At 34.4% G+C, this 13,829-nt stretch overlaps 1 protein-coding gene across 4 annotated transcripts in view; it reads right to left on the bottom strand.

Moving 5' to 3' along the window:
- Positions 1 to 13,829, bottom strand: part of LRRC7 (leucine rich repeat containing 7) — a 514,499-nt gene that overhangs the window by 318,837 nt on the left and 181,833 nt on the right. The gene's annotated exons all lie outside the window — the stretch shown is intronic.

Genomic DNA, 13,829 nt, shown 5'->3' with positions numbered 1-13,829 from the left:
TCATGAAATCTTGCACAAAATTGATATCATGGCATCTATAACACTTTATTAAAGTTACTGTTTTTCATGTCATTGTTTCCCTAGACTGCAAGGCTATTGAGGGTAGTAACTGTGTTTTGTTCATTTTTACATTTGTATTGGTTCTTGACATATAGTAGATATTCATTAACAAATGTAAAATGAACAAATCAGTTCATGAATGAATAGATGGATACATTTGGGACTCTCTCCCCAACCACCAACAGATACTGATAATTTCTCATTCTAACTAAAATGTCACTATCTCTGTGAATGTCTCCCCAGGATAAATGAATGGTGTCTTCCTCTGAGCTCCCAGGGCACCAATCACATTGCTTCCTAATTATGTGTACTATTTCCTTGTGTACTGGGTGAGTTCTTGAAGGAGAGGATCTTGTCTTATTCATCTTTGAATTCACAATAACAGTACACAGTTTGCCATCTGCAGAAATAGTACTGAATGAGCATCAATTTGAAACTCGCATTTTATTCATTGATTTGTTTTTACTTATCAGCATAAACTTATTGCCGAAACAGAAAGTAGTGATAGTTCACAAAAATAATATAGCATTTTGTTTTGAAATGGCTTAGATTAAATCAAATTTGGAGGCAAATGAATACAATATGCTTAAGAGATGTTGAAAGTGCAGCCCAAAGCCATTTTTATTCCTCCTTTTACTTATGAAATTAATAAAATTATATTTTGGGACAGGTTCATGAGTCAGCTCTTATAGAAGGTTATAAGAACATGGTAAACTTTAGAAGGTTTAACTAAAAACATTAAAAAAGATGGTCTTTCCTCTCCATTACTTTCTATCTCTTGAACTCCTACACTTCTCATTTCTGGGAGCTTGAATCACAAGGTTTTGTAACTTTTATTTTACTCGACTTTCCTTGAAAGCCCTGATTGTAGGTTGATCTCTACATGGGATCTAGCACATATCAAGCAGCCAGTGAAAGCATCTAGTAAATATATGACATATATTAGGTACCTAGTTCATACTTGTTGAGGTTATTGCAGTTGTAAAGGTAAGTGATGATGGCTCAGGCTATGATAGTGGCAGTGAGGATGGGGAGAAGTGATAGACTGGAAAGGTATTTAAGAAGCAGAATCCAAAGTGTGGGTAATGGATTAGATGAGAGGTGGAAGGGGTGCTGTGGAGAGAGGGAGAAGTCTTGAAAAATTCCCAGGTTTTTAATTTATCACTAGTAGCCACATTGACTACCCAGCTGTGATGCCGTCAAGCTGACTCAAGGTGTGTATCCTGTCTGTCTCTATGACTCACAGGTGAAGAATCAATTGTTCATATGTTGTTTTTGCCCAGTTCCTTGCACTCACTCTTTTGTGCTGAACTTTGTAGCTATTTCTTGATACCCATCTGTTGCTGCAATTGCAAATTTTTTATTATGAAGAGAAAAAAGAGACTAGCCAGGCCTGGACCTGAACCATTTGGCCAGAGAGTCCACTGTCCACTAAGACTTTCACAATTTAATTCACTTAGGACTGCTTTCCCTTTTGTTGATCAAAAATGTAGGCTCTTCTGGTCATCTTTTCGGTCCCTTGTCTCATTCTTACAATGTGCTGAGCTTTCCCCCCGACCCAACTTCTCTTTCCTTCAATCCCACCAAACGCTGAGATTGTGCCTTATGTCATGATCAATAACGTCATTGATCCTCTCCACTGAAGGCTTCCTCCCCTTCATAGCCTCAACTAAAACATGGTTCACTTATAGCCTTTAAAAGTGGAGCATGCTGATTTTCTCATAACTTAAACACACTTCAAGGTTGGAAAGTGGAATTGATACCCTCCCTTGCTCTCCAAAAATTATTAATCTTCTCTCATCCTAAAAAATGTCCTGCTCCTCTGATGGTCTCATTACCTGGTAGTAACGTCTTTCTACTCTTTTTCATATCATTCATTACCACCTCTAGAACCCACTAATGACTTTGGTGTCTGATTCATGGACTATCTCTCAATCGGAACTCCTTTCATTCCTGATTTATGCTCCCTACACATTATAGCTTTCAACTTTTTTTCCATCTTAAATTTCTAAGTAACTTGATTGTAGTGCTACTCCATTAATTTTTCCCTTGCAGATATCTAGGTAGTTTACCTTTCTTCTAACAAAGTTTCAATGAACTTCTAACCAAACAAAATATATATAGCAATTTTGTTTTAAATTAATAGTACTTATTTTATTATAGCTATAAATATCACTGTAATTCAGTCACATTTTATTTCTGCTTCATCTTATTCTTTAAAAATTGCTTTTTTTTTCTTTGTTTGGTTTGTCTATGTGTCTTTCATTAATTCAACTTCCTGACTATCTCCTTTTCTCTTGATATAGTGAAAAACGTGTAATCTGTCTTATTTCCCCCTGGAATAATCTTTTAGGAGCCCTATATCTTCCTGCTTCAGTCTGGAGTGGTCACTTTACTTTTCTAGACCTGGTGTGTGTGTGTGTGTGTGTGTGTGTGTGTGTGTGTTTGATCCTGGAATTTCTCTTCACTGTCATTCTGTGAATTTTATATTTCCTTCCATTTTATTCCTACTTCCTGGACCCCATGTCTTTTCTTTCTAGACTTATTGGACTATAACATCCAATGGTGAAATATAACATCCAGTAACTTACTGAGAAAGAATCTACAGTAGGAACATTTTTGAGACCTCTGCATATAAAAACATGATTTCATTTCACCCACAAACAATTGAAAGTTTGGCTGGATATATACTTCTAGGTCAGAAATAATTTTCTTTATAAATTCAAAGGCATTTTTAAAGTATTATTTTCTAGCTTTTAAGGTTGCTGTCAGGAAATCCAGCTCTATTACTATTCAAAATCCTGTTTTATGCCCACCTTCTCTCCCAAAATATTTTAGAACTTTTATTCTTAGTCTTCTGAAATTTCATGACAATGTACTTTGATGTGTTTTTATCCATTGTACTGGGTACTAAATGGGCCCTTTCATGTTGGAAGCATTTATCGTTAAATTATGTTAAATTTTCTGTTATTATTTAATTGATGATTTCCTCCTCCTCTTCATTGTTTCTATTTTCTTTTCCTGTAATCCTGATTAGTTGAATGTAGGAAATGTCTAGTAATTTAATTATTTTTTCTCTTGTAATTTCCATGTCTTTGTTTTTTTATTTTATTTTCTGGAAGATTTTCTCAACTTCATCTTCTAAATACATCTCCTGTATTATCTTTTATTAGCTAACATATTTTATTGTCCAAAAATTAGTTGTTGCTTCCTAAATGCATGTTCCTTTTTAACAGTATCATGATTGTATTTCAGGGCACTATATCATTTCATTTCTCTAAGAAGATATTAGCTATAGACTTTTTTTTTGCCTTTTCCCCCTGCTCCTTGCATTTTTTCTGAGTTCCATTTTCTGTTTGTTTCGTTTCATCTTTATTTTTCATGATAGGGGTCTTCCACAAATATCTGGTGATCCCTGGCTGTCCTTCAATATTGAAGAGTGACTCTCTAAAAAACTAATTGGAAGCTTTGTATGCATAATAGGTATCACTGCAGGACGATTGGCAGCAAGCCAAAGAATATTCTGGTCTTCAGCCTGAGGCATAGCTATGAAACAGGAGGGAAGGAGGCAGGGCACAACCTTTAAAAGAATGACATAGCCATAGTACATGATGAAAATTAGTGAGAACCAACTAGGTACAAGATGGCGGAAGATTCAACTTTCAGTGGACCTTGAGCATAATTACTCACTCATTGTAATACATTAGCATGCTAAATGACACTCCCACCAGTGCCATGACAGTTTCAAGGCTGACCATAAAAGGCCAAAAAGTGGGTGGTAGCCGAATTCCTGGAAATCTCTGCCCACTCCCCAAAATAATTGGAATAATCCTCCCACTCATTAGCCTCTGAAATATGCAGCCCATAAAAACTAACCATGCCATATCTCGAGGCCTCTTGCCTCTTGCCTTCCAAGATTGCTCACACTCTGTCTGTGGAGTGTGTTTCTAACTAAATAAATCTGATTCTTACCTATCACTTCATCTCTGAATTCTTTGGTGATGAAGAAAGACCTTAAATTCACTGGGAAGAGCTATGCAGTTTTGTAAATAAGGATTTAAGTCGATTTTTCTATTTTCAGTACTAAGTCTCCTCAGTTCTTTGTCTGGTACCTGTTGTCTCCAAGACTCTAAGGAGGACTATGAAGCAAATCAATTTCTACATCCCTTTGTGGGTGCTTTGTAATGTAACTGACAATGTACTTTTTATATACGTGAATATAAACTACATCTTCTTTCCCTGTCTTCTTAAAATTTGTTGAAATCTCTTATCTCCTGGTGTCTTCTTTTCAATTTTCTCTCTTCTTGTGAGTATATGCATTTTAAAATTTCTTTTAGTTTAGTGGAATTTTCGTTGTAACTATAGATCAATAAGGAAGGTGGGAGATTAACTTCCATGTTTAAAAGAAAGTTTTCCTTTAATCCCCTTCATACTTTTAATCCCTTCTTACTTGACCTATTAGGAGCATTGGACAGAGAATTATATTTTTCTTTCAGAAACACTCTCTTCCTTTGGCTCCTCTGACTTCACAATCTTCTGACATTTATCCTTCCACTTCGGTTCCTCAATTTCAATCTTTTAAGAAGATCCATCTTCTCTACCAAATATTGACATTTATAGTATTAGAGAGTTATTCCCTGGCTAGGCTTGCTGCCCTTCTAATTGTACGTTCTCTCCCTTTCAATCTTTACAGTCTCACTCACCTTTCCCAACTCTTTTCATTTAACTTTGATGAGTGATAGCTATAAATCTTTTCAAATTTCTACTCAGATTTATTTCCCTCATCATTTCCACTTTGTGTTTTATGAGCATCTCAAACATAACATGTTAAAAATTGAAGTGATGCTCTTCAAAGGTATGGAGTCCATCATCGTAGTCAAGGCCTTGGACACCGAAGCCAACTCCCTGGCTGTGTGACTCTCAGCACATATTTAACCTCTATCAATTTAGTCATCTCTAAGATAACAGAGTACATACCAAGCTCATAGAATTGTGTCTTCAAGCTTTAAGCATTCACTAAGTGTTGGCAATTACTGTTCTGCCCAAACCTCCTCCTCCTCCTCCTGTGCTCTCAGTCTCAGTGAATGGCAGTACAGTTCACCTAGTTTCTCAAGATGGAAAGCTTGGCAATGTTCTTGACTCCTCTCATTCCCTCACTTCCCACATCCAACAATCACCAAGTCCTAATCCTTCAATAGCCTAAACATATCCTGATTCAGGTCTGTCTTTATTAATTTCAACTGCCTAACAACATAGTTCAAACTATTTTCTCTTGCATATGTACCTGTCTCTCTCTTTCTATTGTTCTCCCATCACAGTGAACCTGGGGTGACCTTTAAAAACAGAAACATTATTATGTCACCTTCTTGTTTCAAATACTTCAGTGATTCCTCTCTGCCCTCCAGACAGTCTCAAGTCTTTATTGCGGCTTAAAATAATGGTACTCTGGCCTGACTGCTCTCTTCCACACACACCCAGCTCTCTGTGCAGCCTGGCCAGGTACCACTCTTCTCATTGTTTTCTTTGCTCTTCTTATTCATGGCTTCTTTTGCATTTCTAGGACTACATGATCTTTCTTCTACTAGGGCCTTCAGAAATAGGGCTGCCTTTGCACAGGGTACATTTCCTTGCTCTTTTAAAAAAATTTAGATTAGAAGGGAAAGTAGCCTCTCTTTATTCAATATGTTCCAACTCTGTATGTCCTCGTCTGTATATGTTTCAATTATATGCTGCCATACCCTTTGATCACATTTTAATTACATATTCAAATCAATCTTGTTCACTAGATTGAAACTTCTGTGAGGACAGGGACCATGTCTAGCCTTTAAATGCTGTATATTTCCAGTAACTTTAGTATCTAGTTCAGAGTAGATACTTTAAAAACATTAACTGTATTAATAAATGAATATGGTAAGTAAAGATGATTATAATGACTTTTATTTGTATAGTCCTTGCAAAATTTCAAAACAATTTACAATTTATCACCTTTTTTTCTTGACGAATAAGCATTCATATATTATTTTCTATATTTCACTAATAAACTAATTAAGGTTTAGTGAGTCTGTAATGTGCATAAGGTCACACACAGAGTGATTAGTAGAATTGAGGTTAGATCTCATTTTTCTTGACCCCAAAGTTATCATTTTTTCCCATTAGCAGACCCTGCATTATATTTACAGTGATACACATAGATCAGAATATGAGAATTTATCAAACATGAATTTACTAGTTGTTCTATACCAAACATACACACATACACAAACACACACACACACTCACTCACTCACAAACTTGATAGTTATTTACACATAGACTACTTCATAGGTGCAAACAGAATGATGGGGTAGCAGTGAGGGAAATAACATTGTTCTTTTATCTGGTGATAAGAGTTTAAACATTTTTTTGCATGTCAAAAGTATGAAAATACAGTAGGGTAGAATAAGTAGAGCATAACATACAAGAAAGCACATAAATGTTACATACATAACATACAGAAGCAACTTTTGCTTTTTCCTGAAACATGACCATTTCCCAGTATACCGTAGAAGCATGTGGCTTCACATCTAGTGTATGGACTTTGACTCAGAAGCAACCAGACTTCCTGTTTTACTACTATCCTTAGCAAACACCCAAAAGAGGAATTCTTAGATTTTCAGTTTTTCAAAGGGATTTAAAAAGGCAAGAGGAAAACAAGTTTTCATCTCTTCCTGTTAAAGTCCTTCCAATAAATTCCTTAAGTCAAAGATAAGAGTATTATCTTTTTTGGATTCTCACTGCATGGATTCTCTTCTCTCTTGAATCATATATATATATATATTTTAAAATCTGAATTGAATAGCTAAAGGGATTTTTCTTTTTCTATAGCCACAGCATACAGTCAACAGTCTCCGTTTCAACACTCTCCCTGAGTCAAATGTATTTAAGTAGCAGGGCTCGCTAACATGGCCTAACATAGGTGAAACAGCAAAAAGACTTATCTTGCTACAGTCATCAGATCCTTCTCTATTCATAATTTAAACCAAAGAGAATTTCAATCACTTGAGAATTATGCCTGCAGTAGTTGACCCAATCAATAAGAATATATGTATCAAAACACCTGATTTCCAGTACCACTGCATTCTCTAGGATTTTAGACCCATGTATGCCAATGTTACCCTTGCCTAATATTTCATCCCTGGAAAGTTAAAGGGATAAGAGAAAGTTCAATCTTTCCAAGATTTCTTGTGATAAATACTCTGGCTGTCCTCATTAGTTGGCACAGTCTTACATTTTTCAAATGACAAATGTTTCTAATTTATTCACTGAGAAACCCTTTGCTTCACTAAATGTGCCACAGGGATATGGAAACCTGCCAAACTCTCTCCATGTCCTACTTCAAGAAACATCTTTAAAACCATTACCTAATCTGAAGTAGTCTCTAAAACTCACTTATCAAGACAACATACATGGTGATTCTTGGACTTCAAGTGGAGCATCTGAGGTTTGTTTGTTTTTTGATTGTTGAAATGTTCACATTTCAAAAATACTCAGATTTCATGGGTTTGTTTTCATCTTATCATTGCAATATCTGAAAGCCTGCAATTGTTATCCATAATTTGATTTGATATCATTACAAGGAAACCAGTTTGTCTTCACGAAGATCAATGGACTGTTATTAGGATAAACACATTAGTGGTCTTTAATGCTGATATTATCACATCAGCAATCAAAACAAGAAATCAAGAAGGAAAGCATGGTGTCTGGTACCAAGAAAAAGCTTTTCTAATAGTTCTAATTCTGCTTTTAGACAAGTGAGTTCTTTTAAGAATAGCAATGTTTCCATTCTCCTTCCTCACATATTTCCCAGGAATTTTCATCCACTGACTTCAGAAAGTCTCTTTCTATGAATGATTCCTAATATAAACCATCATCCCTGATTTAGTTTCTAACTGCTTAATGAGCCACCTATCTTTAAATAAAACTCAACTTGTCTAAAGGAGAACGTGAAAAATATTTACTAAGTTCCTACTCTGTACCAGACACTGTGCTTTCCCTCTTGATTTCTTGCTTTGATTAGTTGTGTTTTAATTCTCTTAATGTTGTACCTTGGAGTCATCTTTTACTACTCCTTTCTTTCCTTCTGTATTAGACATTCAATGTCTTCCCTTTCCTTTTCTTACCATTCAGTCAATCTAGTTCAGATCCATATCATCTCCTAGTAGTACTGCCCAAAGTAATACAGTACGAAAGTATACTATTTCCAGACATCTTTCTTTTACAATCATTTATGCAGCAAATATTTATTAAGTGTCTACAGTGTGCTGGGTACTGGGTTATATGGTGGGAAAAAACAGTGGGTAAAAGAGCTACGTTCCTTGCTCTAATAAATTTCCTGGATAGTGAGGGAGATAAATATTGAACAAAAAATTAAGCAAATAAATCCATACTTGTACATTGTAATAATTGCTTTAAAAGAAAATATTAGAGTTTTATCCATTTTATATATTTACACATTAAGTATCTTGATCAATCCCCTAAAATGCATGTCCATTCCCCAGTTCTAAAAGCTTCACTGTGTCTACATTTTCAATAGCAGTATTTGCCAGTCCATGTCCCTGGTTGTATCTTCTTCTAAGAAGTAAGCACTGTGCATTAGCAAATTAAGGGCTCAGAGAGGTTTTGTGACAAAGAAAGATGCTTATTTTTGTTCAAACTAGTGTTTCCTAAACCACTTAAAATTTAAAACATATAAAATGTTATAGTTTATCACATAATTAGGAATTAGTCTTCTGAATCACACATTTTAGGAAAGCCTGGTCTATAAGATTCTTTAGCTTGACAATCAAGCTCTCTATAATCTACTTTTCAGCTGTTTTATCTAGTACTTCCAAGTCTGTGCTCTACCTTAAACCACTCCCAATACTTAATGTCCCTGATCCACTTTCTTCATCTATACCAATCCTGCCAATCTATGGTAATACCATTACATCTTTATAAATCATGTTGAGTAATTTTATTTATTGGTTATTATAATTTGTTCGCAGGCATTAAAACATCACAGTAGCTGATGTTAAAGAAGCTTGTGTTTTGGAACTTCTGGGAATGACAAATAGAATGCTTTGTTTTACTCTTTAATTTATATAAGTCCTTGTCTATTAGTCACAGTGTGCTCCAGTAGAAAAGAGATCCACAGAATCTGAGTTTGGATCACTTATTGAAGCTCAAATTCTTCTTTTTAAAGTCTTCTCTAACTGTTCCAGACTATAAATAATGCTGCTCTCCTTGTCTTCCTCCTCTTCCTTACTATTATTATTGTCATCTTAACACTAATTACTCTAAAGAACATCAACATAAGGCTTATAGAATCAATCTGAAAAAAATCTCGAGAGAAGATTTGTACTGAGTAGTAGAATTTACGACCTTACTAAAAAATCTTTCCTTATTTTTACATAGGTGAAAAACAATATTTTAATCTCTTGTCCTTCTTTCTCCACACATCCTCTCCTAGAATTTTTATCTACTGACTTACTTAAATATGCAAACATGACTGTAGAGGACAGTGGAAAGCAAACTTCAAGCTTAGCTTTAAAATGGCCCAAGTTCAGGAAAAAGTTCTAATTCTATAATAAAATGTTACAGCTATGTTTCTTGAAGAATTTTGCTTTCAGGCAAGTTGTGAACCTGAGCCATGAGCAGTATGAAGAAACAAATTTCTAAGTATTAGGGTACTTTCAAAGATCTAACTTTCAAAATGTGGTAACCTAAAGTAATGAGTCTCTGGATTAATATCTGAAGACTTGTTTATACAGAGGTACAGAATAAGAAAATAGAAGAGAAATAGTCAGATATAGGCAATTTAATTAATAGTATCTTAGGTTTGTTTGGAACCTTAGTCTAATCACTTGTCTCATCCTTGAATAAATTACTCAGGTGATGGTCTTATACCTTAATATCTCTTGACATATTTTTATTTTGTGACATAAGGTAATGATTTATGTTCTTAATGATGACTGAGTTATTATGAAAAAGATCAATTATTCAGCATGATTTATTGAGAAGCCAGAGATATGTATAGTACATTTAAAGGTAGTTTAATTAAATATTTTATTTAATAAAACTTGCAGTATATGATGGTTAATATTTAGTTTTGTAAAAATTTCACCTTATGTGAAACACTTTACTCCACACTTTATTCCAGAGATTTGAGTAGGAGTTTCAGTAGGAGCCAATAAGAAAGCATTTTCCATGCAGTTGTCTCAGCTCAGGGATCCTTGCCTTTTGTGATGTGATACAATGTCAATATGGTGCCCTTCACAAGACACGATGAAAGAGCCATGTTTTCAATCTGATATAAACAACTTAGAGAAAGCATTTTTAAATGGCATTTCATGCTGCTTTATATTCATTCTTCAATCATAAGTACAGATAACTTCTGATATTATCTCTGTTTATTAATATTTTAATTAATTCTGATGATGATGGTACTTGTGTCTTCAGGATAGTTAGAGCAAATGTTGCAATTTTGAAACTCAACTAAATAAACAGGACTTCTGGAGATAAACTTTTAATCAATTAAGTTTCTTTGGGTATAAATCTAGGCAGTTACTTTATAATTGGAAAGATTTTAAGAGATTCATGAAACATATAAGCCTGCTTGAGGTCATGCTCGGGCTGAAAGAAGAGTTATAAATAAAAGAAAAATTAATTTAAAAAGCTTTCTGCAAGGAAGTTAAAGGCATGTGAGAATGCACTCATAGATTTAATAGTAGTTAAATGAAAAGTTCATGAAAGCTTAACATGGAAAAAATCAGAGGCTTATTTTAAAATTGAAATATTTTGTTATGATTCTGAATTTTTTCATTGTTAGTCTCTCATATGAGATTAAAAGAATAATTTCAAACAAGAATTTAAAACACCCTGAGTATTTAAATACTTATCTTTATTAATTTTGTAAGTACTATATGTTATATATGGAATTTTTTGGTTTATATTCTTACTGAATTAAATGATTTAGGAGATGATGAAAGGCAACAGGATTTGAGAGAACTAAGAGAATAAAATCAGGAGCAAAAGTTTTGCAAAGAGAGTTGGAAAAGGCCTAAAGAAGGCAGGTGAGCTCTTTGAATGAAAAGAGCATGCCGAACTAACAGGGTCCTGCTGGTAGATGGAATGTACTTCAAAAAGACCACATGTTACCAGAATAATCACTTCTAAAATCCAAATCTGAACATGTGTAATACTCTTCACAGTCTGCCTGCTACCTCACCATGAATCCTGCACTTGCAAGCCAGATGTATAATCCTCTGCCAAGACTTCAGTCTCCCCGTGGACCACACTCACACCTTACCTTCCAGGCCTTCTTGCCTTTGCATTTCCTGTTCTCATGAACCATCTTGCTTGCTCATCTCTCCTGAGTTACTCTTCCTTATCCTTTTCAATGAATTCAAGGATTACCCTTGTAGGAAAATGTGCCTCTACTCTCCCTGTTACAAGTGAATTGTGTCCTCCCCAAATTCATGTGCTAAAGTTCTAACCTTTAGTACCTCAGAATGTGACTTTATTTGAAAATAGGGTTGCTGCAGGTGTAATTAGGTAAAATGAGGTCCTACCATTGTAGGGTAGGGCGCTACTCCAGTATGACTAGTATTCTTAGAAAAAGAATGCATGTGAAGAGAAAGACACACATAGAGGGAAAATGGAGAGAGACATGGAGAAGATGGCCATCTGTAAGCCCAGGAGAGAGTCCTGGAACTGATCCTTCTCACAGTCCTCAGAAGGAACAAACACGTTGATTTAGTACTCCTAGTTTACAGCATTATGAGACAATGATTCCTGTTGGGTGAGCCACCTAGTTTGTGGTCTTTGTTACAGCAGCCTTAGCAAACTAATACAACCCCCTCTGCAGCTTCCAAGCAAAAGTTAGGTGGCTCTTCTACAGCATCTAAAGAACCCAGGACCCAATCTGGCACAGACTTATTCAAATTGTTTCCTTGTGAATCTCTTGAGGGAGCATTAATTAGACCATGAACACTCTTTTTTTCTCTTTGTTCTCTTAGTCTAAGGCAGACAGGCATTGTGAAATTCTCTTTTGTACAGATTAATGAAAAAAGGGAGCAATGGAAATTTTGTTTGGCCTTAGATTCACCAACCTGTTGAAGAAGATTTAAAACTGCAATTTCAGATGCAAGTAAAATTGTACAACAAAAATATAAAGTTAGATATTCTAAAGAACAACATGCATGATAGCACAGAATGAGCAAAATGTATAGGTAACCACTTTCATTCTAAGAAATAAACATCCTGGAAAATAAGTGACTCTCAATGTCTTTAATCAGCACACTTAGGGAATATAATAAACTACTTGAACCTAAAAATTTAACACAAAGAGTTAAATAAAGATTTCAGAAGTATCTTGAAAAATTGATATGATGGTTCTCACATGGAAACGATGGGCATATCTTGTTTAGAAGAAGTGGTTCTAATAGACAAAAGAGAGCACTCTATGTCAATATGGATATATTAAATGGATAGTGGAAGGAAATTGAAGATCATTTGGGAGAGGATAAAAATAGAAATTATATTACCTTAGAAAATACACTATTAACCTCCAGATCATGTGAAATATATATGAATGATGCTTTTCTAATGAACATTATCACATTGGCATGAAGAGAAAAAATAGGAGTAATGAGAGAAGAGCTCTTTAGACATTTTGGACACATAATTCTGCTCAATCAAAATTTGCTATTTAAAATTCATTTGTTATTTTCTTCAGAACATAAAAGCAGTGTCTATTTATTATGAAGAATTTGGAAAATATAGAAAAGTATAATAGGAAAATAAAATTTGCCATACTTCTATCATCCAGAAATAAAGCACTATTAACACAGTGGAGTATTTTCTATCATTCATTTAAGGTTGCACACTGAATACACACATACAGACACACACACATATACAACACACACATATATGACTAAGATTAAACATAATGTTTTGTGTCATACTTTTCTACTTAGCATTATACTATAAACATTTTCTCATATCATTAAACATTCCTTAAAATATACTTTTTGAAGACTATGAAATATTGTTGTGAATATGTCTACCAATTTATTTGACCAATCTTCTTCTTATCCTAGAAATTTATATAGCTTGCTATTTTCCCAAATTATAACAAATGCCTTGATAAAACAACCTCAAATATAAGTTTTTGTGCATTTACTAGGTGAAAAGAATTTGAATTTTTATTCTTCTTGATAAATATTGAAAAATTGTTCAATTATTTGTACCAACTGATATTGCCCGGAGTATTATATACAAATATCCATTTCCTCGCACCAGTGCCAGCAGATGTTATCAGTTTATTTTCAATCTTTGTCAGTTTGATAGTGTTTAATTTGAGGTGTTTCTAACCTCTTCCTTTATTTGTTCCTCCTTTAATTTATGCTTATAAAATCAGTTTGCTGAATGCACTTGACTCAATGGATTATAAATAGGAAACACTTTATTTTTTATCAGTCACTGCCTTTAAACATCATCTTTGGGAACTCTCTTCTCGCCTCCTGGACAAGAACTTTTGTCAATCCCATACCTTTCTAAATTTTCAGTTAGAGGAACAATCTCACTTAGATAATTGTATAGTTCCAATACAGTGTGTGAATAATCCAAATTTGGAAGTTTTCTATTGGCCATGGTTTTTGAGCAGGTGGATCCATTATAAAAGAACCAAGTAAATGATTATATAAAGGGTACATCTTTATATGTGAAAGGTTAATAGAATTTAATCT

Source organism: Phocoena sinus, chromosome 1, assembly GCF_008692025.1.
Source record: "Phocoena sinus isolate mPhoSin1 chromosome 1, mPhoSin1.pri, whole genome shotgun sequence".
NCBI classification, from domain to species: Eukaryota; Metazoa; Chordata; class Mammalia; order Artiodactyla; family Phocoenidae; genus Phocoena; species Phocoena sinus.
This window is presented reverse-complemented; position numbering and strand designations above follow the sequence as displayed.